Consider the following 16,708-nt stretch of genomic DNA (forward strand, 5'->3'; position numbering starts at 1 on the left):
AACTTGAGCTCCCTTCTCTCTCCACGGCATTTCTTTGTGTCATTTTATTCACACTGAAAAGTAGTGCAGTTCCAGCCCTAGCAGTCAGCTTATTCCGGCAGTGTCCAGCCATTTGTGTTTCCCTTATATCAGGGTGAAAAATCGACCTGCTGCTGGCTACACAGTGAAGCTGTGATCATGAGGTCAGCTCCTTAACATCGTCCTTTAGAGGGAACATTGAACCAAAGTGTAGCTTGCCTCTTTCAGTCGATGTTGTTGTCCTGAATGCCTCTGTGTATTCCTGCTGAAAGGTCCTCCCTTGCCCCAAAACAGACTAATGGACCATTCACTTAGTTGTGCTTTGCGGAATTGTGCTGTTGGTAAACCAGTTTCACCACTCACCGCCCTTCAGGGTAATTCATTGTCTGTTCCCAGGGATCTGATAAGGCGGGATATAAATGGGAGTATTTCTTCTCTTCCTAATTGCTGTTCTTCTGTGATTGATTCATCTCATTTGCTGAACTTTATTTTACGGCTTGTCTGCAAAATTCCTTTGCAAGGTTCCCTCCAGCTTCGACAAACAGCAGTGTGATAATGAGAAGAAAATCTGTTTCTCGTGATGTTGATCGAGGGATAAAATATCTCCCGGATGCTGGGCAGAGCCTTTTTTTACAGGCTCGTGGGATGTGTGTGAGTGTCACTGGCAAGTGTCATAATACCCACTCATGTATATAATGAGATGCACACAGGCAGTGATTGACACATAGGATGATCAGTAAGCATACAACACAGCACAGCCAATCACCAGACAGGACACTACTACTATAAAGCCAGAGGGCACTAGGTTTCCCACTCTCTCGGGACCCAGCTACTGAGACAGTCAGAGTCCACGAGCTAGCCCAGTGCAAACACCATGCGGTAGCTAGTAATTCTGGTCAGGCTACTACAAGGTCACTAGTCAGATCAGTATAGTGTCGACCCACAGATGAATATGTACAGCAGTTCATCTAGTTGAATAAAACAGTGTTGGATCTTCTCCTGTGTTAGACGTCTGTTTCTAACTTCCCTGCATCGAGTGCAGTCCACATCCAACCAACCTGCCTAACACATCAGCAAGGCCGAACGTTTCTTCCCCATCCTTATTTACTGGAAAGGGGCAGCTCACTCACCCCTGAGCCAGTTTTCTGGGCGGGAATGCATGATGTTGGCTGACACATTAGCGTCGTGGTCATCGTCGTACCAAGGTTCTCATCCTGCTCAGGAGGAAATTAAAAAATAAAATCCCATGATAGGTCATAGTCTCAGGATCAGGGGAGAACATTGAAGGCAGATTTGAGGATAAACTACTTCTCCCAAAGGGTTGTGAATCTGTGGAATTCGCTACCCCGGAGTGCGGTGCATGCTGGGACAGTGAGTAAATTTAAGGAGGAGTTATCAGATTTTTAATGGGTAATGCATTGAAGGGTTATGGCGAACGGTCGGAACGGTGGATTTAAGGCCAGGATGAGGTCAGTCATGATCGAATGGCAGAGCAGACCCGATGGGCCGAATGGCCTAATTCTGCTCCGATATTTGATGAACTTATGTAAACTCCTGGGAGAAACAACAGAAGCTTAGGGACAATGATGGAGAAAAAATATTCGGGAAAATTGCACTCCAATCCTCTCAAATCAAAAACAGTCCTGGAGATTGCATAGACCAAATATTATCGATAAAACCACCTATTGCCTTGCAGTACATGCTCCAGAGGTTCTCCCACTTTGTGGTAGTCTGGTGTGCCCTCCAAAGTCTGGTGGAACAGCAGGGGGGGGGGGGGGGGTGGCCGTGACATGCTGGAGGAGGTGGAGGGGCATGCGGCCTCGCCTGAGGAGGAGGGAGGAGGATAAGGCAGTCCGGGGGGGCTGGAGGGTGAGCCCGAGGAGGTGCCGGAGCATGGAGGACAGTCGGCAAGAGTCCAGCTGGAGAACGAGGGAGGCCCTCCTCGTCTCCAGATTCTACTAAGGTGAGGCTGTGTCCCTCAGCTCAAGCCCCTGGCCCACATTTCCCTCCCTCCTCCCATTACCCTCCCCCATTCCCTTTCCCCCTCAACCCAACCTGCTCTCCCCCCATTTTCCTCCATCACCCATTGCCCACCCCCCCCAATCCTCACTTTCCCCCATGCCCTTCCCTTTCATTTCCTCTCCCCATTCCCCCACCCCCCACCCTCGACCACCGTGTTCCCCCCTTCAGGGTCGGTGCAACATCACTCCAGGGTGATGTGCCTCTGTGGCTCTGTCAGTGGGTCACTACACAAGGCAGGAGAGTGACGATCACTCGCTGTGAGGGAAGCTCTGATGCTCCTCAATTTATGCCAAAGTCTGACTCCTGTCTCTCTGCTGACAGCGTCACAACCACTCTCTGACTGGGGTCTACATCGAGGGCGTTTGACCTTCGATCACTGTGCTCGAGGGTTGGGGTGGGGGCCGGCAGTGGAGGGCTACAGGGGGCACGTCTGCTGTAAGGATTAACGTGACAGAGGCTTCATATGTCTGAGGCGTGATATGTTTTAACAGTGAACATGTCACCGTGGCAGATTTCCATTCCACCGAGCTACAAACGGTGACCCCCACGCCGACCCCCTCACTCTGTACCCACTCTTCTTGATCCTCCGTGGGCTAGTGCTATGTCAATGTGTGTCCCCAGGATGTACATCAGAGGTGGTGCTTTCCATGCCCTGTGACGTTTGTGCCATTAGCGGATGTCCTCCAGAGGGTATGGAGCCAGAGAGCCCTGGCCGGCTCACCGGTGCCACAAGAGTCACCGTACCACCCTGTATGCCTGCTGCCCTTCAGATGCACGAGTGTCAAGAGGGGAGTTTGGAAGCAATGGAGACAGCCGTCAGTGTGAGGGAAGGGTCCGTTTGCCTGACAAGAACAACTCAGTTGAGACAGGTCATCTGGGTGAAGAGGCAGTGGATCCTCACCTCGAGGCAAACCTTGTTGTAGGTACAGCTCTCTCATTGCTCAACCGTTATAATGACGTTTGTAGTGCTATGAATCACTGTGAATACACAAGGGATTAATGTAAATACACTACGACTAAGTAAACACTCGAGGGAGCACCAGAGACGTCATGACATGCAGACATACAGCTAATGAATACATAGAATAGGACACGACCAATGGGCAGTCAAGACACCCAGAGGTGACACTACCACAAGGGGGCATTACACAACCCATATATAAGGACAGGGCACACATGCTCTGTCTCTTTCCACAGGCGACACTTAGAGAGTAGGACAAGAGGCAGATCAGAAGCATCACACCCACCACGTAGCTTAGAGCAGACTGGTTAGTTAGACTGAGTTACTATAGATAGATTAGCAGGAGAGTCGAACTCATAGAGAACCGTGCTAATGGTTCAATAAATCACATTGAACTTACTTCAAAGTCTGGAGTATCTTTTGGTCAAAGCTGCATCGAGTTGCAGCCTGTGTTATCCCAGAGTACATAACACAACAACGTTCACCCAGCAACTAGGTCTATATCAAGTGACGTTTCAAAGTACTCAAGATGTGCTTCCCTGGGCCACTCTGGTGGTGCGCTCCAGCATAGCCCCCAGAGGGTCCCGAGCATCTTGGTGGTCTGCTGCGGCCTGCACCACATGCTGCAGCAGCAGGGTGGCATGCTGGAGGCGCAGGAAAAATGGCAGCCCGCATCTGACCAGGAGGATGAGGATGGTGTACAGAAGGATCTGGGCATGGAGCCTGAGCTGGCAGGGCAGGCTGCCCAATGTGTGATCAAAGGCCACCGCACACGGGAGGGGCATCTCATCACCTCCCGATTCACCAACTAGGAGGCCAGGCCACCGACATCTCATCAACTCTGTCCCACCTCTTCCAACCCCCCTCCCAGTTCAAACCCCCCCACCCCCCACAGAATCCACCTTTCCCTGACTCTCTCACCTCGCTCTCTTGTTCCCTCCTTCTTCATCTTTTATCATTCTTTGATGTTCTTTATATCCCATCCAATCTTCTGAGCGACCACTCGTCTCTGCACAAATATATGGGCTGGAATTCTCCGGCCGTTGGGATGCTCTGCTCCCGGAGGCAGCGCACACTCTTCCGCGGGTTGCCTGGCGACGTGGGGTGGCTTCAAATGGAAATCCCATTGACAAATGGTGGAAGTAGTGAGTCCCGCCGGGAAGCACACGGCTGGGGGAGCGGAGAATCCGGCCCCTGCTTTCTCTTTCAGTTCAATAGTGTCACTCATTTTTTTTAGTTAACCGCAGATGGAATTTTGCTTCCTCGATGGAGGAATAAAGCATTTTCGAAACGTAGCCAAGTACAGCAGCAACTTTGTGTGCACCAACAATCGGTGATGTGATGGTCATCAGGTCATCCATTCTCCTAGTGGTGCTCATTGAGAAATAAATGTCGCTCAAGACACCAACTTCAAGGCTTTTGCTACTGCCAGGAGATCTTTCATGTCTACCCCAGATGAGGCCTCGGTTTTAATTCTCAACTGACAAGACGGCATCTCTGAACGTGCAGCACTCACACAAATGTCGGCCTTGACTTGGCCAAGTTTGGATAGGATCATAGAATCATAGAATCTACAGTGCAGAAGGAGGCCATTCGGCCCACCGCATCTGCACTGGCTCTTGGAAAGAGGGCCCCACCCAAGCCCACACCTCCACCCTATCCCCATAACCCGGTAACTCCACCCAACCTTTTTGGACACTAAGGGCAATTTAGCGTGGCCAATCCACCTCACCCGCACATCTTTTAGAAGCAGAACATCACTGTAAGCAGTGCGAGCCACGTTGATTGATTGTTTAATCATTGCATTGCTGTCACATGGTGCCTGCACTTGCGATTTGAATGATGCGAGTACAAATATTAAAGATTAAATGTGACGGAGGTGTTAGTCAATCTAAAAGCAACCCACTGCACCTCCCACTCTCGTCACAATGCTCTGAACAATTCCCATTTCAAAACGAAAGCTTTTTGAAATATTCATGAGTGTACATATTATGGGCTGCATTCCATTCTTCTGATGCAGTGTGCGAGAATTTAGAACTTTGACTTGTTGAATTTTTCAAAGTTTATTTTTACAGATTTTAAGAGAATGTGACAGACAATTGACTCAAGTTCTTTATGTAAACACAACAAGGAGATGTTTTTCAAATGTCATTACCAGGAATGCCTGACAAACATTAACACGGGATTTTCCACTGAGGATACATTTTTATTCCTTTAATTTATTCAGGCGAGTCCTTTGCTGATTTTGCATCTCAGAATTCCGAATGAGAGCTGATGGGAAATTGGGTAAATTTGAAGGTTGCGTAAAGGGAGACTTGTTGTCAGAAACATGCGGATGTGAATAGGCCATTCAACCTTTCAAAGCTGTTCTGTAATTCAATGAGATCTAAACTGATCCATGTTTTAATTCCACAGGGCTCCAGGTTCCGTAACACCCTTGGCGAGCAAAACCCGCATTTCAGATTCATAACAAATATTTATATTTAGCATATATTGGTATCTGCAGCTCTTTGATTGAGAATTTCACACTCGCACACTTTACATGTAGAAATGCTTTTTAATTTTTCTCCCAAATAGCCAACATTAATTTTAATGTGTTTACTTTCTCTGGATTCCCCTATTGGTGTAAGAAGTTCTGCTCCTCTCTCTATTTATGTCAAAAGCCTAAAAGTTAAAGTCGAACCACCTCTTAAAACTTCTTTTTAATCTGTGAACACAAACCTAGTTTACATCGTAAACTAATCTCATCGTAATCTAACCCTTAGAGCTCTGGTAACGGTCTAGTGATTCAGGCCTGCACATCTGCCAAGGCCACTATATCCTTTCTCAGGTAGAGTGCCCAGAACTGTATACAATCTTCCAGATGTCAAGGTAAAGTCACCATAGTCCTCGATGACCATCGGCTGCTTTTCCCCTTTGAGGGGGAGAGCTAACTGATGGTGATTTAACCTGAGGGTCACCACACTTCAGGTGGGGGGGGGTGGGGGGCGGTGCATGAATAACCTCAGCCGGTACAGGAATTGAACCCACGCTGCTGGCCTCATTCTGCATCACAAACCAGCTGTCCAGCTATGTGAGTTCTGTTAACTCTGAACCTGAGATTTTGGGTTGAAGTCCCACACCAGAAAGTTGAGCTCAATCGCGGCAGGCAGTACTGAATGTAAACTGCACTGTCGGAGGTGTTATCTTTTGACAAAGACATGAAACTGAGGATTTGACCCTGCTCCTGGAACGAGGTAAAAGAGCCCATGGCACTATATTGAAGAAGAGCAGGGATTTATGCCCATTGTCCTGGCCAACACCTTTCCCTCAACCATCAGCAGTTACCTGGTCGTTATTACATTGCTGTTTGTGGGGGCTTGCTTTTTAAAAATAAATTTAGAGTACCCAATTCTTTTTTCCAATTAAGGGGCAATTTATCGTGGCCAATCCACCTAACCTGCACATCTTTGGGTTGTGGGGGTGAGAACCATGCAGACAGAGGGAGAAAGTGCAAACTCCACACTGACAGTGACCTAGGGCCACGTCGAACCCGGGTCCTGGGCGGCGCGAGACAGCAGTGCTAACCACTGTGCCTCCGTGTCTCCCTCGTGGGAGCTTGCTGTGCTCGAGTTAGCTGCTGCGTTCCCCACATTGCAACTGTGACCACACGTCAAGAATAATTAATTGGCTGCAATGTATATTAGGATGCCATGAGGTTGTGGCAGACGCTATAAAATTGAGCTTCTTTCTTCATACAACTGTCACTGCGTAGCTGTTTCCTCGAGTTGCAACATGGCTTTGTTCGCACAGCAAGAGGCATTAAATACAAGGACAAGGTCAGCAACTATGAAGTCCGTGATTGCCTTGGTTTCGATTCTGACTCTTGATCACCATCGCCCAGTCGAGCATCAGGAAAGGTCAGCAAACATGATGTACCCGGCTTTTTCTGAGCTGTATTGGCTACTGCACTTCCAAAGGTACAGAACCAATGAATCACGTCAATGAATCACGTCAGCAGAATGGTTGATTGGCAATGAGGGATGCAGTCAACGAGAAGCCCTGGGACTGAAAATCCCACTGGCGGGGCCGCCTCGATCGGTGAAAAACAAGCATGGGTTGGTCGGTGATGCTCGGTCAATAACTCCAGAAGTGAGATTGGATGACAATTGAAGGCTTTATTGGACTAGATGTTTCCCCCAGCAGCGCAGGTACAGAATGCAGCTGCTGGGGAGACACAGGCTCTTATACTCCGCCTTACTGGGCGGAACCAGCAGGCAGGCTTCACCAATGACATTGCTGTCTCAGGTACCTTCCACACCAATGGTCTCACAGCATCAGCCTGGGTACCGTAATACCCCTAATACCGACTACCACATTCACCCCCTGTTAAAGAAAGAGTCCGGCAGGGATGGTGCTCTCGCGTTATACAGTGGTAGAGGTTGAGATTATGGTGGTACCCGGTATACATTAGTACAGTGTTTTGCCTCGTCACATGTCGCAACTATTTACAGTATTTATTTTCTTTCAAAAAGAAGCAATTAGTCGGTCAGGGGCCCTGGTCGTCCTCTGCGATCATCGCAGTTTCGGCGGTGATGCAGGAGTCAGCTCGGGCATCCATGGCTCTGGGAGCGTGGCTTTGGCTTCTTTGGCAGCTTCATCACCCCGAGATGGGACCGGTGGGAGGACCGATCCACCTGGGAAGGGGGCTGCTGTGGGGTGCGCCAGTGGGAGGGAGGGTGGGGTTGGTGGTGGGGGTGTGGGTGGGGATCCAGCGGGTGCCAGGTCCCGTAGGGAGACCATATCCTGTCGGCCGTTGGGATACACCACGTAGGCGTTTTGAGGGTTACCGTGAAGGAGGTGGACCCTTTCGGCCAATAGGTCCGACTTGTGCGCCCGCACGTGTTTGCGGAGCAGAATGGGTCCAGGAGCTGCCAGCCGGGTTGGAAGCGAGGTCCCGGAGGAGGACTTCCTAGGGAAGACAAGGAGACGTTCATGAGGTGTTTGGTTGGTTGTGGTGCACAGCAGTGATTGGATGGAGTGGAGTGCACCGGGAAGGACCTCCTGCCAGCGGGAGACTGGGAGATTCCTGGACCGTAGGGCCGGTAGGACGGTCTTCCAGACCATTCCATTCGCCCTCTCTACCTGTCCGTTTCCCCGGGGGTTGTAACCGGTCGTCCTGCTCGAGGCAATGCCCTTGCTGAGCAGGAATTGACGCAGTCCGTTGCTCATAAAGGAGAACCCCCTATCGCTGTGTATGGAGGCGGGGAAACCGAACAGTGTAAAGATGCTGTGGAGGGCTTTTATCACGGTGGCTGCGGTCAAGTCGGGGCAGGGGATGGCGAATGGGAACCGGGAGTACTCGTCAATCACGTTCAGGAAGTACGTGTTGCGGTCGGTGGAGGGGAGGGGCCCTTTGAAGTCCATACTGAGGCGTTCAAAGGGACAGGAAGCCTTTATCAGGTGCGCTTTCTCTGGCCTGTAGAAGTGCGGCTTGCACTCCGCGCAGATTTGGCAGTTCCTGGTGGCGGTCCTGACCTCCTCGATGGAGTAGGGCAGGCTGCGGGTCTTGATGAAATGGAAGAATCGAGTGACCCCCAGGTGGCAGAGGTCCTTGTGGAGGGCCAGGAGTCAGTCCACATGTGTGTTGGCACATGTGCCGCGGGATAGGGCAGAGGAGGCTCGTTTAGCTTCCCGGGACGATACACAATCTCATAATTGTAGGTGGAGAGCTCGATCTTCCACCGTAAGATCTTATCGTTCTTTATCTTGCCCCGCTGTGCATTATCGACCATGAAAGCAACCGACTGTTGGTCAGTGAGGAGAGTGAATCTCCTGCTGGCCAAGGAATGCCTCCAGGGCCGCACAGCTTCTACTATGGCCTGGGCCTCCTTTTCAACAGAGGAATGGCAGATTTCTGAAGCATGGAGGGTACATGAGAAGAAGGCCACGGGTCTGCCCGCTTGGTTGAGGGTGGCCGCCAGAGCTACGTCGGACATGTCGCTCTCAACTTGGAAGGGAAGGGATTCATCGATTGCGTGCATCGTGGCCTTTGCAATGTCCGCTTTGATGCGGCTGAAGGCCTGGCGGGCCTCTGCCAACAGGGGGAAAACCATGGATTGAATTAGTGGGCGGGCCTTGTCCGCATAGTTGGGGACCCACTGGGCATAATATGAAAAAAATCTCAGGCAGCGTTTCAGGGCCTTGGAGCAGTGGGGGAGGGGAAACTCCATGAGGGGGCGCATGCGTTCGGGATCTGGGCCTATAACTCCCTCATACACCACGTAGCCGAGGATGGCTAGACGGTCGGAACATGCATTTGTCCTTGTTGTAGGTTAGATTAAGGATTTTTGCGGTATGGCGGAATTTTCGGAGGTTGGTGTCGTGGTCCTGCTGGTCGTGGCCGCAGATGGTGATGTTATCGAGGTACGGAAATGTGGCCCGCAAACTATGCGGGTCAACCATTCGGTCCATCTCCCGTTGGAAGACCGAGACTCCATTTGTGACACAGAAGGGAACCCTTAGGAAGTGGTAGAGCCGCCCATCTGCTTAGAATGCAGTGTATTTGTAATCGCTAGGGCGGATGGGGAGCTGGTGGTAGGTGGATTTTAGATCCACCGTGGAAAAGACCTTGTATTGTGCAATCTGATTGACCAAATCAGATATGCGAGGGAGGGGGGAACGCGTCGAGCTGCGTATACCCATTGATGGTCTGACTATAATCGATGACCATCCTCTGCTTCTCCCCGGTCTTTACAACCACTACTTGAGCTCTCCAGGAACTGTTGCTAGCCTCAATAATACCTTGCTTCAGTAACCGCTGCTAGGGAGATACAGGCTCTTATGCTCCACCTTACAGGACGGAACCAGTAGGCAGGCTTCACCAATGGTATTGCTGTCTCAGGTACCTCCCACACCAATGGTCTTACAGCATCAACCTGGGTACCGTAATACCCCTACTACCGACTACCCGCAGTCGGTAAATCCCACCCAATGTTCTCCTGAAGAGACGCGAATCGAAGAGACTTTATATGCCTGCCGGACATCTTCAAACACTTCATGATCACTGTTGTGATGTGGCACACACAACAGTTGATTTGGATGCATCAAGCTCGGAGAAATGTGATAATCACCAGGTGATCTGTTTTTGTGGTGCTCATTGAGACACCAGGGTCGCTGGTCCTGCTCTTCTCTGAAATACTGCCGTTGGATCCAACTTGAGATCGCAAACATTCCTGGTTCAATTCAGGGGTCAGCACCGCCCACAGTGCAGCTCTCTCTCAACACTTGGAGTGTCAGTCCAGAACGTGTGCTTGAGTCCTCGAGGGGAGATTGAACCCAGAACAGTTGCACTCGGAAGTGAGAGTGCCGCTCACTGAGCCATCGTTGACAACTTCGACTCGCGAATGTTAAGGGGCAATTTAGTCGAAGAATTCAGAATCACCAAGGATAAAATTAATAGGTTCAATTTGCTTCCGCAAGTGGGGGGGCCGGGTAACCATAGGGGACAGGTTTAAGATGATGAGTGATAATAATAATAGTCTTTATTATTATTAGGCTTAAAAATACCCTAATACCCGACCCCCCCCCCCAACCCCCCACCCCCGATCGGCCGCTCACCCGAGCCTGAAACCGCACAGATCTAATCCCCGGCCGCCTATAAGGCCGCCCGTTGCCTCCGATCTCCCCCCCCTTGGCCAGGGTGGCCGCGAACTGAGTCTGGAGCCACCACGCCACCATCCTGACCGGCAATAGATGGTTAGTTCCACGCCGTTGGAACTCGCCGCCTGTTCGGGTACACTGAGGGAGAATTCAGAATGTCCAATTCACCTAACAGCACGTCTTTGGGATTTGTGGGAGGAAACCGGAGCACCCGGAGGAAACCCACGCAGACACGGGGAGAGCGTGCAGACTCCGTACAGACAGTGACCCAAGCCGGGAATCGAACCTCGGATCCTGGAGCTGTGAAGCAACAGTGCTATCCATTGAGCTACTGTGCCGCCCGAAAAGAGTAAAAGAGCCGATGATTTTGTACAATCTGCATGGCACTGGTCAAAGCAGATTCAACAGGAATGTTTAAAAAGGAATTTGATCTATGCTTTTTAGATAGTTTTTTCAAAGGGCTGACATGAGAATAATGGGCGGAATGGCCTCTTTCTGTGTGTATGATCCTATAGCAGAGCCAGTAACTATGGGTATTGGCTGAGGCAAGTTCTATGTCAACTTTCAAGATTAAGTTGTGGGTTCATGTCCTACTTTAGGACTCCTATGCTATATTGAGGGAGAGCTGCACTGCCGGAGGTAGTATCTTTTGAATCAAACCGAGACTGAAGTGAATTATGAAGAGCTGATCCTAATCTTTCTTAAGAGCCACCAGAGAATATTACCATCCACCAGATATTGTTTTTGACAAGTTTCGGCTAGATTATAACAATTCGGATATTAGAAGGGTCCAGCCATCTCTCCACTCTCCACATGCGTTTTCAAGTTTGGATACAGAAGACTATACTTCCCAATATATTTTCTAAATTATATAAAAGTTTATCAAAGAACTGAATAAGCAATTCACTTTTCGTGATAATTGCTACATTGATAGTTGGAGGAAAAGTAAGTATTATCTTGTTTCTAATAGAGAATCCAGATTTTATTATGTTACAGAGAAATATTTAAAATATCCATCAATATTTGAAGTTATATTTACCTGAAATCCCTGCGTAGAAAGCCGTAACAGCCTCCCCGAACAGGCGCCGGAATGTGGCGACTAGGGGCTTTTCACAGTAATTTCATTTGAAGCCTACTTGTGACAATAAACGATTTTCATTTCATTTCAGAAAGCTGCCAAGTCTAGCAAGGTGCCTCTGTCTCACTTAAATAGAGAACTATTATCATTACACTACAGCAGTACACCTTTACCTGAGAGATGCTGGATTGAACCTAATGAATCTAAAAACCTTATTGTGTAATTCCCATATTTATACCTGAAAGAACTAAACAAGCAGGAAGCATGTTGAGCACTTCTGCTGGACAACATCCTTTTTTTGTCAACATACTTCGACCAAACAGAACACTTAGAGCTACAAATCATGGTCACTCAGTTTCTAGGGCTCATTTTCACATGTTATTTAGGATCATTGTTAACGTCATTGATTGATAGATTTTAAAATCTCACCACTTCCCAATGACTTGCTGAGGCGATCTAAAGGCCAGTTCCTGTCAATTTTCCCCCAAACAACTTTGTGTTAAAGATATGCCAAAGGATGTTGTTGTAAAATGATGCCTTGGCATGTTCATAAACTTCTTGAACCTTTGTCCAGCACATGATCTCGGCATTTAATTTTTAATCCCTACTTCATGGGAAAATCACAATTTTAACCTTATAACTGTATGTATAGCTTGATAATTTTATAACCTCATATTTATGGCTGCATTCGTTCACAGTCTGTTTTCTCAGTGGATGTAATGCATCCCATGGCACTGTTTGAAAAATAGGTGAAGGACGAAATAGGGGATAAAAGGAAGCAGGACAGGTAAAAATTATGAGAATATTTGCCGGTTGGAGGATAACATGGCCTGGTTGTTTAATATTTCCTGTTTACATGATCTGGTGCCACATCTTCACCATTCTAAGTAGCTCTAGACATGTCACCGTGAATGACACCGACAGCTCAGATTCATTGCCATCTTCTGATGTTGTTTCTGATTAGTAAGTTTGCAGACGACACAAAGGTTGGTGGAATTATGGATAGTGATGAGGACTGTCAGAGGATACAGCAGGATTTAGATCGTTTGGAGACTTGGGCGGAGAGATGGCAGATGGAGTTTAATCCGGACAAATGTGAGGTAATACATTTTGGAAGGTCTAATGCAGGTAGGGAATATACAGTGAATGGTAGAACCCTCAAGAGTATTGAAAGTCAGAGAGATCTAGGTGTGCAGGTCCACAGGTCACTGAAAGGGGCAACACAGGTGGAGAATGTAGTCAAGAAGGCATATGGCATGCTTGCCTTCATTGGCCGGGGCATTGAGTATAAGAATTGGCAAGTCATGTTGCAACTGTATAGAACCTTAGTTAAGCCACACTTGGAGTATAGTGTTCAATTCTGGTCGCCACACTACCAGACTATGTGGAGGCTTTAGAGAGGGTGCAGAAGAGATTTACCAGGATGGTGCCTGGTATGGAGCGCATTAGCTATGAGGAGCCGTTGAATAAACTTGGTTTGTTCTCACTGGAACGACGGAGGTTGAGGGCCGACCTGATAGATGTCTACAAAATTATGAGGGGCATAGACAGAGTGAATAGTCAGAGGCTTTTCCCCAGGGTAGAGGGGTCAATTACTAGGGGGCATAGGTTTAAGGTGCGAGGGGCAAGGTTTAGAGTAGATGTACGAGGCAAGTTTTTTACACAGAGAGTAGTGGGTGCCTGGAACTCGCTGCCGGAGGAGGTGGTGGAAGCAGGGACGATAGTGACATTTAAGGGGCATCTTGACAAATACATGAATAGGATGGGAATAGAGGGATACGGACCCAGGAAGTGTAGACGATTGTAGTTTAGTCAGGCAGCATGGTCGGCACGGGCTTGGAGGGCCGAAGAGCCTGTTCCTGTGCTGTATTTTCCTTTGTTCTTTGTTCTTTATTCTCACTTGTTCCTGCTCTCCAGCAAGAGGTGAGCAGTGAAGCCTGAGTGGATGACACTCTTGCCTCTGATTCAGAAAGTTGCGGGTCCAGAGTCTCAGAGACCTGAGCATGACTTCCTGGCAGACACTTCAGTGCGGTCCTGAGGGAATGCCGCATTGTCTGGGCATGCCACCCACATGAACTGAACCCTATTTGCCCTCTCTACATAGACATGTAAGATGCACTGGCACCATTCTGCGAGGAGTAGGGAATTTACCCCTGGTGTCCTGACCAACTCCTCAATCAACATCACTGGAAAAAGACAGGGATTATCCTGTTATTATCACATTGCTGTCTGCGGGAACTTGGTCTGTGCAAATTAGCTCCAGCATTTCCTGCATTAACTGCACGTCAAAACACTTCTTTGACTACGAAGCACTTTGGGATGTGCTGATATTCTGAAAGGGGCATGGAAATGAATGTTCTTTCTGGTAGGATTTACAGTTGCAAATTGCACACAGGAAGTGAAAGGGCCTGTTATATAAATACTAGTTAACTTGGCAATTGGTCTGATAGATTTTGTTGTGGAGATCTCTCGCCTTCATTTGACCCAGGGTGACACGATTGAGATCAAGAGCTGATGTCTGAGCAATTGTGCTGATTGTGGCTCAACCCTTCACCATCGTTTCCTGGAAATAGCTTCAAGCGAGACACTCATTTCGACAAGAATTTTATCTCACAACAATGCTTTCAATTGAAGTTAAAAGCAGGCAACGAGGTGTTAGACCAAAATAAAGCAACAATCGACACTGGAACAAAAAACAGAAAGTGCTGGAAATACAAAGAAATCAACAAAAAAAAAGGACAGAATTGATGATTCAGCAAGTGCTCAGTATTGCACATCGACCTATGTTTTCTGTCTGCAGAGGACAATGGTCTTAGAATCATGCAATTATTCAGCAGAAGAGAAGATAATTCAGCCCACATACCTGTGCTAGCTCTATGGGAAGACTTAGCCAATGAGCACCAGTGCTCACTATTTCCCCACAACCTTGCATTATTTCCTCCATTTAAATGTTTATCCAATTCTCTGTCGAAACCTACTCTTGAAGCTGTTTCCACTCCACCTTCAGGCAGCCCATTCCAAGTAATAACAACTCACTGCGCATTTGTTTCTCATGTCGCCATAGATCCTTTTGCCAATTACTTTGCATCCATGTTCTCTGCTCACTCACACTTCCGCCATCAGTGTCAGCTTCCCCTTATTTACTGCAGTAAAGCTCTTCCTGGTGTTGAACGCCCGTGTTGAATCCCCCATTAACCTTCTCTGCTCGAAGGAGAACACCTTCCTGTTCTCAAGTGTCTCCGTGTGACTGGAGACTGCCATCCCTGCTTCCGTTCCAGTACAGTTCCTCGTCACCTTCTGAAAATGAAATGAAATGAAAATCGCTTATTGTCACAAGTAGGCTTCGAATGAAGTTACTGTGAAAAGCCCCTAGTCGCCACATTCCGGCGCCTGTTCGGGGAGGCTGGGACGGGAATTGAACCATGCTGCTGGCCTGCCTTGGTCTGCTTTCAAGGCCAGCGATTTAGCCCTGTGCTAAACCAGCCCCGGGTTTTGGTGTGTTTCACAAATGCGGCACCCGGAATAGGCCGCAATATGCCAACTGAGGTCTAGCCAGCATTTTATAATGAAGTTTTAGCAAAATCTCCTTACTTTTCTTCTATATAAAGCCAAAGATTGCATGTGTCTTTTTTAACGGCAGTCCCAATTTAAAAAAATATAATCTTTCACAGTATGTGTGCATTACTGCCAAGGCCAGCATTTATTTCTCACCCCGAACTGCCCTTGAGAAGGTAGTCTTCAGCTGCCTTCTTGAATCGCTGCAGTCGCTGTGATGTAGGTACACCCACGATGCTGATAGGGAGGAAGTTCCAGGGTTTTGACCCGGTAGTATTTTCTGCTTTTATCACATCATGTACTCTTCAGTCTAGTCATGTCACCAAAATGAATTCATAATTTTCCCTCATGCAAAGATGTTCTAAATGCTTGATTTTTATTGTGTTTTTCAGATCCCTTGGGTAAAAGCCAAAGAGAAAGCTTTTATTTCCCCTTGTTATTGCAGTAGCTCCAAGAATATCAGCTCTGATTTTTTAATTTTCATTAATCTATCCCTTTGGTGAAATTTATTTGTATGGATGAAAGATATTGTAACTGTTATTCATCAAAATTACACCCCTTATGATATGCAGAAGGAACCATTCCAATATTACCAGCAGGTTGTCTAAGATTCATTATCCAGAGGGAAAGAGAATTGAATAAATATGTGTATCGTTTTTCAAAATAGCTTGAGTGTAACGTTCTCATTCTTGTGTTCAAAGAATTCCTTGGCCTCATCCTCCCTATCTGAGTCACATCTTCCGGCCCCACAGCCCTCCAAGATCTCAGGGTTTCTCCAATCTTGCCTCCAGCGCATCCCCAATTCTAATCCCTCCAACATTGGTGATTGTGCCTTCAAACCCCTGAACCCATAACCCTGGAATTTCCTGCTTCAATAGGCGACACAGTGGCACGGTGGTTAGCACTGCTGCATCACAGCTCCAGGGACCCGGGTTCAATTCTGGCCTTGGGTCACTGTCTGTGCGGAGTCTGCACGTCCTCCCCGTGTGTGCGTGGGTTTCCGCTGGGTGCTCCGGTTTCCTCCCACAGTCCAAGGATGTGCAGGTTAGGTGGATTGGCCATGCTAAATTGCCCCTCAGTGTCAAAAAGGTTAGGTGGGGTTACTGGATTACGGGGATAGGGTGGAGGTGGGCTTCAGTAGAGTGCTCTTTCCAAGGGCCGGTGTCGACTCGATGGGCCAAATGGCCTCCTTCTGCACGGTAAATTCTATGAATCACTTCTCGACCTCACTCTCTTCCTTAACATCACTCCTTATAACCTACCCCATGGCCATGTGTTCCGCCGATATCACTTTGCCGCAGAGTGAGATTGTGTCCGTGAAACACCTTTGGGAGTTTTCGCAACATTTCCGACACTACATAAATGAAAGTTGCCCTTGTAAACAACTGTAAGTGAAGTTCATGAATATACCGGGTAGCTAAATTTGTTTTTGA

General features: G+C 48.1%; 1 long non-coding RNA gene across 1 annotated transcript in view; it reads left to right on the forward strand.

Annotated features, from left to right (window-relative positions):
* LOC140427505 (uncharacterized) overlaps window positions 1–15,939 on the forward strand; it is an 86,046-nt gene extending 70,107 nt beyond the window's left edge. Inside the window, exon 3 of the long non-coding RNA XR_011948528.1 lies at window positions 15,668–15,939. This is a non-coding gene — a long non-coding RNA (uncharacterized lncRNA). The remainder of the gene's footprint in view (window positions 1–15,667) is intronic.
* Window positions 15,940–16,708: the final 769 nt, after the last annotated feature.

Source organism: Scyliorhinus torazame, chromosome 7 (assembly GCF_047496885.1).
Source record: "Scyliorhinus torazame isolate Kashiwa2021f chromosome 7, sScyTor2.1, whole genome shotgun sequence".
In the NCBI taxonomy this organism is placed as follows: domain Eukaryota; kingdom Metazoa; phylum Chordata; class Chondrichthyes; order Carcharhiniformes; family Scyliorhinidae; genus Scyliorhinus; species Scyliorhinus torazame.